Source organism: Eleginops maclovinus, chromosome 12 (assembly GCF_036324505.1).
Source record: "Eleginops maclovinus isolate JMC-PN-2008 ecotype Puerto Natales chromosome 12, JC_Emac_rtc_rv5, whole genome shotgun sequence".
In the NCBI taxonomy this organism is placed as follows: domain Eukaryota; kingdom Metazoa; phylum Chordata; class Actinopteri; order Perciformes; family Eleginopidae; genus Eleginops; species Eleginops maclovinus.
The window spans coordinates 3,393,451-3,404,312 of NC_086360.1; positions in this window are offsets into that span (position 1 = coordinate 3,393,451).

Genomic DNA, 10,862 nt, shown 5'->3' on the forward strand with positions numbered 1-10,862 from the left:
TTGTGCAAATGTATCTTTCCATGCTTTAATGTTCAGAAAGCTCTTTATTTTTCTCATACTGCCTGTGCTGCAGCACATTTTTTTTCCCCTATGTCTGAAACCAGAGCCCAGTCTGCTCTGACTGGTTAGCTGGCAAGCTCTGTTGTGATTGGTAAAACACTTAGAGATGTACCGGCCCTTAAAGTTTGGTGGAGCGCTAGCCAATAGAAGCGTGAGTGTTACATATGGATGTCATTATGTTACAGAAGTAAATAAAGGAGTCCAATGGAGGCGTTTCAGGCAGGGGGACTTTAGGATTTTAGCCTTTGCAGACCATTTACATGCACAAAAACATATAAAACACCAGAAGAAGCATAAAACGGCCTCTTTAAAAAAAGATAACTTTCAGGTTGAGATGAGTGGAGGAGCTTTAGTCAGACTAAAGATTGTAAGACAGGTCTCAGAACAGGAGAGCTTTGTCACGGTTCTGTCATGGGGTTGAAAACATGACCCAAGAGCAGTAGCAAAAACAAGGGGAGGCAGTTCAAACAAACAGGGAGCTTTATTAAAAAGCTGAATACAAAAATACAAAACCGCAGGGACAAACAAGATAACAAAAGTAAAGAAACGACCAGGAACACAAAGGGCAGACAAGACTAAACACACAGGGACAAATCACAAGACAAGACACAGCTGGGGAGGGGAGGTGAAACACAGGGACAACAGGTGACCACAATGAGGCAATCAGACAGAAGGGAAACTAGAGACAGGAAGCAATTTGCAGATATGACAGACAGGAATGAAAACATTTCAAAATAAAATAGGAAAAAAAACCTATAATCATGACAAGCTTCATGTGTGGCTTCAGAAGTTTCCTAAGACCTATGAATCATTTATCACAACAGCTAGGAAGCATCCACTTGAATAATACACAATATACATCCAGCTGATAAAAATAAATGATATGTACTGATATCTCTACCACAGTCATTCAACTATAGTACGAGCCTCCTAACAGCAACAGCCAATGAAAAGGCTCGTTGTTCCTTCCCTAATGTATACATAGCTGCTGTATATATTTCAATGGGGATGGCATTATATTTGGTGGTATAAAGAGTGTGTTCTTGCAGTGCACAAAGTGCTACCTTCACAGTGGTCAGACCCAATGAAGGGCCTCTCAGCATGTATCCAAATACAGACTGTCATCGGCCCTGCCCAGTTCCTGTGGGGACGATGCCTGGTACCCCGCTGGAGCAAGAGGACCTCTGGGCGAACAGCCACCCTTTGTTCCTGTGGAGCAGAGCCGGCTCTACCTGCAGGATTAAGAGTCCGGGATGTGAGGGGGATGGGGTGGTGGTAACTAAATCCTTTTGAGCCCTATCTCACTGTGAATGTATGCTCAAAGGTAAGAAGTGTTTATTCTGGATTAGGTGTATCTCAGAAAGGAGAAGAGAGATAAATGTTTCTGCATAACTTAATGACTCTCTCTCTCTCTCTCTCTCTCTCTCTCTCTCTCTCTCTCTCTCTCTCTCTCTCTCTCTGTTCATTTAGTCCAGCGTTATGCACAGATGAACTTAATGTGTTTTTCATTCTCACGTCCCTAGCCACTATTAATTCCATTTTTCTTCATTGAATTTTTCTCTCATTCCGCCTCAGGTTGCTTTCACTTTTCCACCTTCACTTTCAGTTGCCCATTCCCCTCAATCCAAATATCTGCCTGAGCACACAACCTAAGCAAACACCTTTTCATGACATACAAAGCCCTCCATAACCTGGCCCCCATACTACCTGACTGACCTCCTCCACAGACACACTGGACCAACCTCAGGTCCTGGGGCAACAGGGCATTCTCCGTTGCTGCTCCCACCCTATATGGAATTCACTACCCCAACCCAACAGAGACTCTTCCCCCCTCACCGCATTCAAAAACTCACTCAAAACCCACCTGTTCAACGTCGCTTCAACCACTGACCACCCCTCCCCCTTTTCTGTTTTTGTTTGTCTCTTTATGTATTTTTTTGTTCTTCATTTTTGTGTTACTCTCTGTCAAAGCGTGTTTCAGTTTCTACAAAAGTGCTATATAAGTGTCAAGTATTATTATTATTATTATTATTATTATTATTATTATTATTATAAAGCACATTTAGTTGTATCCTTTACATCTGCCTCTCTCTTCATAATCCATTTCATATCAGACAGCCGCAGAAACCCCGAGTGCTGACACTGAGTAAACGCTATCATTACTTTTCCTTGACTCTTTGCGAGCTAGTCACTTCTTGCTCAATCGTCCTCACAGATATGCCCCTCATGTGCTTGAAAAGTCAGCTTTATTACTGATGGCCGGTGAAGAAACTGTAGCGCAGTTCTCTCAGCACAATGGCTGCCCTGTCTGAGTGGACAGTCACCGGCTCCAAGTAACACCTCACTGCATGAGCTAATGCCTGGAATAACAGAGAGTAGATTTTCTCACACACTCCTCACCCGCTGCTGAGCAGTAAGACACTCTTAGGATACAAACGGCAAGCTTTCCTTGAAAACACTGATCGCTTTGATGAAGAGTCAAGATTTTTAAAAAATGTTAAGCTTTACTGACTTCATACATTTCTTTATTTAAAGAGACCCTATTATGCTTTTTGCCTGAAGTGTTGTATTGAAAATCCCTCCAGACGAAGTTTTTCTCCCACACAGTGTTCATATTCAACTGTATATATACATATACTGTGTATATAATGCAGGTTTATTTTTATTTATATTTCTTTTCTAAGATGTTCATACTTTTGAATTGTTTATTTCTTATTTTATTTTATTTATATGTGGAGTGATGTGTATTGTATTGTGCTGCTGCAATGCAAATATTTCGCAGTCTGGTATTAATAAAGTAAATCTTATCTAATCTTATTCATTAAGGGAAGGCCAAATAGAAACTCCTGCTTGCATAGGGCAGTGCCGTCCTTGACTTTAAAGCAAACAAAGACAAAAGCAGCTAATGATCTTTGCTATCATGGAACATCTGGAATTACTGGGTAAAGAACTTGTGGTGATGAAGTGGAACATGACCGAACACACCCTCACCAGGATGACCATGGTGTAGGAGCTCAGCACACACACGCTCAGCTACAATGCTGTGGAACTCTTTGTGCTCTTTTAACCCTTAGGAGATCCTAGGGACATTTTGTGCCATTCTGGGCACAACATTTTATTTTCAAGCCATTCTGGCTGTGTTGAACGAATATAACTCAAATTTGCCAAAGGATATTCATTTTTACTTCTCTTTTGAATCGTCATCTCAGTTTTGTTAAATTAGCCTAAAATGGCTAAGCTAGGCAAAAACTGACACATTTGTTCCTAGCTACAAAAAATGCCCCATTGAAAACCATTGAAAATGCTTTTTTTTTAATCCCACATTTATCTTTACATAAACTAATGAATTCCTTTATGTTAAGATTTCATTTTGTACTACTAGCTTTCAATTTCTTTTTTTTGTATTTGTCATCACATTACTCAGCCTCCCCGGGAGAGTTTACTCTAAGGTGCTGGAAAGGAGGGTCCGACCGATTGTCGAACCTCAGATTGAAGAGGAACAATGCGGTTCCTCTTCAATCTAATTTAACTAAATTCCATCAATATGATTGAAATTTCATATTGACAATGCAGAGAATCAGGCTTTTGATTAACACACCAGATAAGTTGTTTAAAGTGAAAACAAATATGAATACTGTATATGATATTTTTACAGCAGTTTTTAGGAAGGTGGCATGCTTTTGTCACAATCTTTAGACACAAGGCAGTAGGACTCAAATGCATGGCCCCAGGAGACAGTTAAAGTATAAAAGAATACTTTATTTCAAAAATACAAAAATAACTCAAGACGCTCACAAGAGGATAAATAAACAAAAACTCTCTCAGTCAGAGGATCAAAATGTCCTACCAAAAAAGGTACAACAAAAAGGGTTCTCAAAAAGTGGGGCTGGGCTGACGCTGACGAGGGTATTGACACAGGGAGCCAAGAGACCTGGAACGAGACACAGAACGTGAGTATCAAAATAAAACAGGAATTGGACGACAAGACAAAAATGACTTACAAAACATAAAACAAGACCAACCATAGACCTGGGGCATGATGAGACAAACAAGAAACCTGACAAGACTAACATTTTGGACGAGACACAACATTTTTGTCCTTAGGAACAATTGTGTTAGGATAGTTAAGGACCTCCTCAGCGTTAACTTTTAAACAAATAAATAACACACACAATTACATAAAAACGGAAGAACAAACAACAAACAGGCACGACACATCTCCACATGTACATCCTAATTGTTGTTATATACAGTCCATTTTTTCACACATCTCTTCTTCAGTGCTGCACAGTAGGTCAATCCATGATGTATATTTCTTCTACAATATCCAACCACTGACCCGGTCCGGGTGTGAGGCAGGGTGGCAGAACAGGTGGAGGTGCAGACAGACGCAGGAGTAGTTTTGAAAAGAGATTAAGGCTTTGTTTATCAGAGCTAAGCTGGGGAGGGGAAAAGGTGCAATAAGTCAGTAAGACTGATATTACCTGGCTCGATGTATCGACTGACGAGCAGGATCTAATATCTGACAGTCTGGATGTGGAGGGGCAGGGGTCCTGATTGATGATAGGGTCTCAGCTCGTGGGGGGCTGCTCTGATTCTAGCACACCTGTAGACAATCAGAGACAGGGAGAACAACCCAAGGAATGATTACTCAGGGTAGTAAAAGTTAATGTAACACCAGAGGGTCACTTTTCCAGCACTGCCATCCAGAATCAAACACAGGTTCAAAGTCCGGGGCTCGCTGTGTTTTTGGTGTGTTCACTTCATTTTTAATATAGCTTATAAATAGTGAATTTTAATATAAAAATATGAATGATTAATCGAAAATCGATCGTTATTTCTCCCTACGATCGATTAAGACAATTTAATCGAATGCCCATCCCTACTTGAAACATCTTTCGGAACGTCTGAACAAACATGAAAGTAGTGGTTCGCATGTTGAAATGCTGTTAGGTTAGGCTTGCTTGGAAGGGTTAATGTAACAGCTCAAATTGATAACGCTCACAGACTAGCTATTATTGTAATATAAGCTACTACACCTGGCTTATGTGATCTCTCTTAGTTAGTAGGTTAGCAGGTAGGTACACGACTCACTTACAGCGAATATATCTGTACTACTTCAACAGCACGCGGGCGACCGGGCCCCACCAGTCTTTTCGTGCCAGAGACGCCACTGGTCACACGCATCCAGTGGACGAGCAACGGAGCATTCCCTACAGCACGTGCCACTGGATCAGCTTGCGCCAGCAAGCTACAGGCTACAGAGGAGAACCCACAAAGCGCATCGTTAAGGACACGTTCGCAAGTTTGGTGTTCAATGAGATCCAGTTCGTCATCAGCGGGGTCGGCAGCAGTCAGAGCAAGAGCGAGAGGGAAGCAGCCAAGGCACATCTATGCTATGCTGAGGAAGCTAATCTGAGGCTACAACAAGCTAAATTGGAAGTGTAAATTGAAAAGCTTAAAAATAAAAGAGAGGCTGCAGCAGCCATTGCTGAAGCAGAGACACTTGAAGCTGCTGCTGATGTAAAGAGTGAGAGACATAGTTGTGACCTGAACATAGACTGTGTTCCTTAAGAAGCCTCACAAAGCAGTATGTGCTTAATCAACATAAAGAAAGGGATTCAGTATTCCAGTCATGTGATAACGGTGACACACAAGCAAAGACAGCGCCGGTCCTTAAGCCACAACGTGCCACCTCCACCACTGAAGCCTGAAGCCAGTCCCTTCTATCGGCATCAGAACAATACTGCTTCACATCGTCTCGACTCACAACAGCCTTACATCAGCGCACACAAAGGACATCCAAGAGCCATTCAACGGGTCGCATGAACACATCGAGTCCAGCGGTGAGCATGCCTGTGCCCCACTTCAGACCACATCACAACACCCTGCCATCTCCTGCACGACATGCCATACCACCAGACTCCAACAACGGCTACTCAAAAATAAATGTCAGATATCTAGCCCACCGAGAGCTTGTGGCTACTGGCTTGCTTCAATTCAATGACAAGCCCCAAAACTACAAAGCATGGAAACGTTCCTTTCTAAATGACATCAGCGGCCTAAACCTGACACAGAGCGTGAAGATGGATCTCCTGCTCAAGTGGCTCGGCAAGGAGTCAGCGGAGCACGTTGAGCAGATAAGAGCAATACACATCCACCGCCCATCAGCAGGACTGGCCATGGCATGGGAAAGGCTTGACCTAACGTATGGCTCAGCTGAAGTAATAGAACAGAAGTTAGACCTGAGGTGGGTCATTGTTGGAAATGTGTGCCTAGGTAATGTTCACAGACCACTGACAATTAGCACATTCCACACAAACACAACAGAGCTGCAACGGCCCACTCTCTTTGAAGCATGTCCTAACGTGTTCCATGTAAAGGAGAGGTTCAGCGGCACCCAGGCCACCAGTGAGCCCCCAGCGTATCCTGAAGACCAGCCTGTCTGTGAAGCCGACCACCTTGGATGCACGGTGTTCAGGCGGACCACGGACAACAACCAGGTGGCCCCCTCCATCCAGGATGCCACATTTATGGAGATAATGGATGAAGGAGTACAAAAAGACTCAAACAACAGCTGGGTGGCGCCATTACCGTTCAAGAGTCCGCAGCCACGGCTCCCAGACAAAAGGCAACAGGCGCTGAGGCGTCTCATGTCTCTCAAGCGGAACTTTGAGAAAAAGCCTGAGATGAGAGACCACTTTCTCGCCTTCATGTACAACATGTTTCAGAATGGTCATGCTGAGTTAGCCCCCCCTCTCAGCCCTGATGAAGAAAGGTGGTACTTACCAACGTTCGGGGTATATCATCCGAAGAAACCTAAGAAAATCCGTGTGGTGTTTGATTCCAGTGCCCAATACAATGGCGTATCACTCAACGATGTGCTGTTAACAGGACCTGTCCTGAATAACACACTACTCGGAGTGCTGATCCTGTTCAGAAGAGAGGCCATCGCCTTCACAGCAAACATAGAACAGATGTTCTATTGCTTCCTGGTAAGAGAAAAAGACCGTAACTTCTTATGTTTCCTCTGGTTCCAGAACAATGACCTCTCCAAAGCCATCGTGGTTTACCACCTGAACGTCCATGTCTTTGGTAACAGCCCTTCACCTGCAGTGGCTATTCACGGTTTACACAAGTCTGTTCAAGACAGCAACTTCCACGTAGACCCAGATGTGCAGCACTTCGTGATGCGTGACTTCTATGTCGATATTGGGCTGAAGTCCCTGCCCACAGTTCAAGCTGCTGTCAGCCTGCTAAAGAGGACACAGGATGTGCTCTCCAAGTCGAATCTAAGACTGCACAAGTTTGCGGAGAACAACAAAGAGGTCATGGACGCCGTTCCATCCAGTGACCACGCAAGTGACCTCTACAAGTCCCAGTGGCGACAGGTTCAGCATCTGTCCAACACCTTCTGGGACCGTGGGAGGAAGCAATTCCTCCCAACACTGCAGGCCCGCAAGAAATGGCAGTCCGCTCAGCCAAACATTCAGCCAGGAAGCATTGTTTCTTGCTCCTTAAGAACAGCCAAGAACCTAGGAATGAATGGCCTCTTCGACTGATTACACAGGCCTTTCCTAGCAAAGATGGGAAAGTGCGCCAGGTTGAGGTGAAGATAATCAAACCAGGCGGGACTAGCCTCTTTCTCAGGCCAGTCAATGAGTCAACATGCTTTTTTTTTTTCAGGAGAACATTCCTGCCTACTGCAATAACCCTGTACAATAATTCCCCTCTGGCTGGCAGACAACTCACTGCTTCATAGCTTCTCAGTAAACCGGACTTAACATGCACTCCTTCACACTTAACATTGTACATTTACATTATATTATTATTGCCTTTTTGTATATTTGTATATTTCATTTTCATTTTTATTCTTTTTTATTTTTACTTTATTTTTTTGTTCTGATTAATTTGTATTTGTTTAGCTTCTCTTTGTATTTCGCTGCTGCAACGCAAACATTTCCCAGTTTGGGATAAATAAAGTACTTCTGATTCTGATTCTGGAATATTAATTATTTTTAAGCATGCAAACAGTTTGGCCTAACTATTTGATGCACAGGGCTGAACCCCAAAGGATGAGCAACCAGGGTGTTGAAAAGGGGAGTAGGGTAATGGTCAGTTTGCTGGTGGCACAACCTTTCAGTCTGGCAGTGTATACAATCCTCTTTCTGACACTCCCATACTGTTTTTATTTCTTTAGCAGACTTTTGAACATGTTTACCTGCTATTAATAGTATCAAAGACATGCGGCAGTAATACATTGCAATTCAGTGGCAGCTGTCCACTATTATTTCTAAGATTTCTGGGGAAACTATCCGATCATTGATTTGCATTCATTCTTCATGTTAGCTGTTTGTATCATCAGCTGTTTCAGGAGTTAGCTGTGAAAAATAAATGTATGCTCTGTAAAAAAATATATATGTTTCATTCTTTACTTTATTTACTGGGTCTATCTGGAAGGACGATTAGAACAAAATGCCCAGAATATAATCCCTTGCTATAAACAGAACATGATTTTGAATCGACTGTCCATGGGAGTGATAGTTAATAAATCAGCAGTATGGCACCAATAGTACCACACTCACCAGTTGAGATCCCTTTTATACATAAGTTTAAAATGTGTGAATTAGAAGATGGATAATTGCATTTCTGAAATGTTTGCAAACTTCACACAGGATAAACCATTTTGCCTTTGGCTCTGCCTTTCCACTGGCGCCCCCACCTGGACAAACGCTTTCTTGCTTTCTTGCCTCTACACATCCATCTTTGGCCAGGTAATCTTCCAGCACATAAAACTAGCAGTACCACATTTGATTTTCAGACTACAACATGACAAAATATTGAAAAAGGTCCTCATGCTAGTGTGCTGTTGCAGGGTCGAGCACCCATCCTCCTCCAGGACAGCCAGACAGGAAGGAGAGTCTCTGCACGCCAGTCAGAGCTTGCGAGGAGCAGTGGCGTTTTCTCCCGGAGGCCAAGGGAGGCGTGGCCTCCTCATTTATATTCGATAAAAAAATATCCATGAGTTGGGATTCATGACGCACATTTTAGGTTCCAAATATGCCGTGTTTAATTCCCTGATGTCATGTTTTTCTTTGAGCGAGCAAAACAGCGCCCCTATAGGTGAAATACTGCCATCTAAGGAGGCCCGTTTAACTTGGCCTCCACTACTAATAAGAGTTTTAGCCAATCAGATTGAAGCTCGGCTTGTCACCGAACGCTCATCAAGGTCAATCAAACTGTAAAAATTAAAAAAAATGAGGAGGCTAGCTTGTACGTGCCTCCTACACTAATACGTAATTACGTAACCACACACAACCATGCTGTTGCTAACCGTGAAGGAAGGTTAGAAAGTAAGAATGGATGGCGACGGAGACCCAGAGTTTTTTCTGAGAAACGATTTCACTAAACTACCGTTTGAAATTCAGTTAAAAATAAAACAGAAGGGTAGGTCCACTCCGAATCTCGACCTTACTCAGGGAAGAGCTAAAGGAAATACCCGGACGTTTTGTGAAGGGAACTATACGAGAACAGACTGGCTAACAGGGAGTGTAATGCTAAATTGTCTTTTCTGCTGGCCATGCCTCTTGTGGGGATCTGTATGACCGGGTCACAGATCATTTCGCCACCATTAAGGATAGGAGAATGGCATTTCTCTACAAATAGTGAGTAAGCTTACTTTATTTCTTTACGCAGTGTGACAGCCGAGGCTTTCACTTTAGCATCCTGCGGACAGCGGTGTGAACCCGTCAGAGACTTTTAGAATGTGAGGCCACCTGTAGGCTACAGTTCAGTGTATTATTGAGATTACAAATATGGGTGTAAGGTTTTGTGTTGTGTTGTGTTTGTTTAAGCTTGTTGCGATATGGTGTCAATAAATAGCAGCAGCTGCAATCATTTGTCCTGATTTATTTATGCTACTTTTAGTCACATTGTTGACATGGGTATGACGTCATTCAGTAGCTTACGATCTCTCTGGCCTCCTCTGTAAAATTGGCCACGCACCGCTACTGGCGAGGAGGCCTGCAGTCTGCAGACAGTGTCCATGCTGCAGGAACGACCAGACATCTGATCCTCCACCATGTTCCTTGAAATTGTACACAGTTTAATCCTCAAGAGCTGAAGTATTTGACAGTTTAACAAGAAGGCAAACACATAGGGACAGGAATCACCAGGATCGCCACGATACGACACTATGGCGATACTTAAGCCACGATACGATAGTATTGCGATTCTGCGAGATGCTAAGTATTGCGATACGATATATTACGATATGGCGCATTTCTGATTTCTTTCTCCGCTGACTCCATCTTTGTTTTAACTTCCTGTCAATCCCACTGACTTTAGCCATGGCCATGACCGCACAAGAAAAAGCTCAGCACCATCTAGTGGATTGAAAAAGCAATTGTTACCTAAAACTATCATTTGGATTTCCAGTATGAATAGTTTATAGAATAAAATATCGATACTACTAAATGTTTTGGGACTAGACATGGTCCGTTGTACAGGACTAATGATAACTCACATTTCAAGTAGTCCTCTCAATGCACCTGATCTAGATGTTTCCTCTTGTGAGATTATAAAAGTATATTGTTTACCCTGCTCTTCTTCAGACTTTCTGGCTGGTCCTTCTAAACCTGCCACCTGTCTCTAACGTTGCCCCCAGACCTCCACTGTACCTCGAAGACCCTCCAAGGATCCGCAACCGTTCAGTCGAGGAGTTCCAGCCCATCTACCATGGAGCTGTGGATGCTATGTTGAGGTACGTTGTGGCACAGATGAGTCATTTCATTTACAGAGAT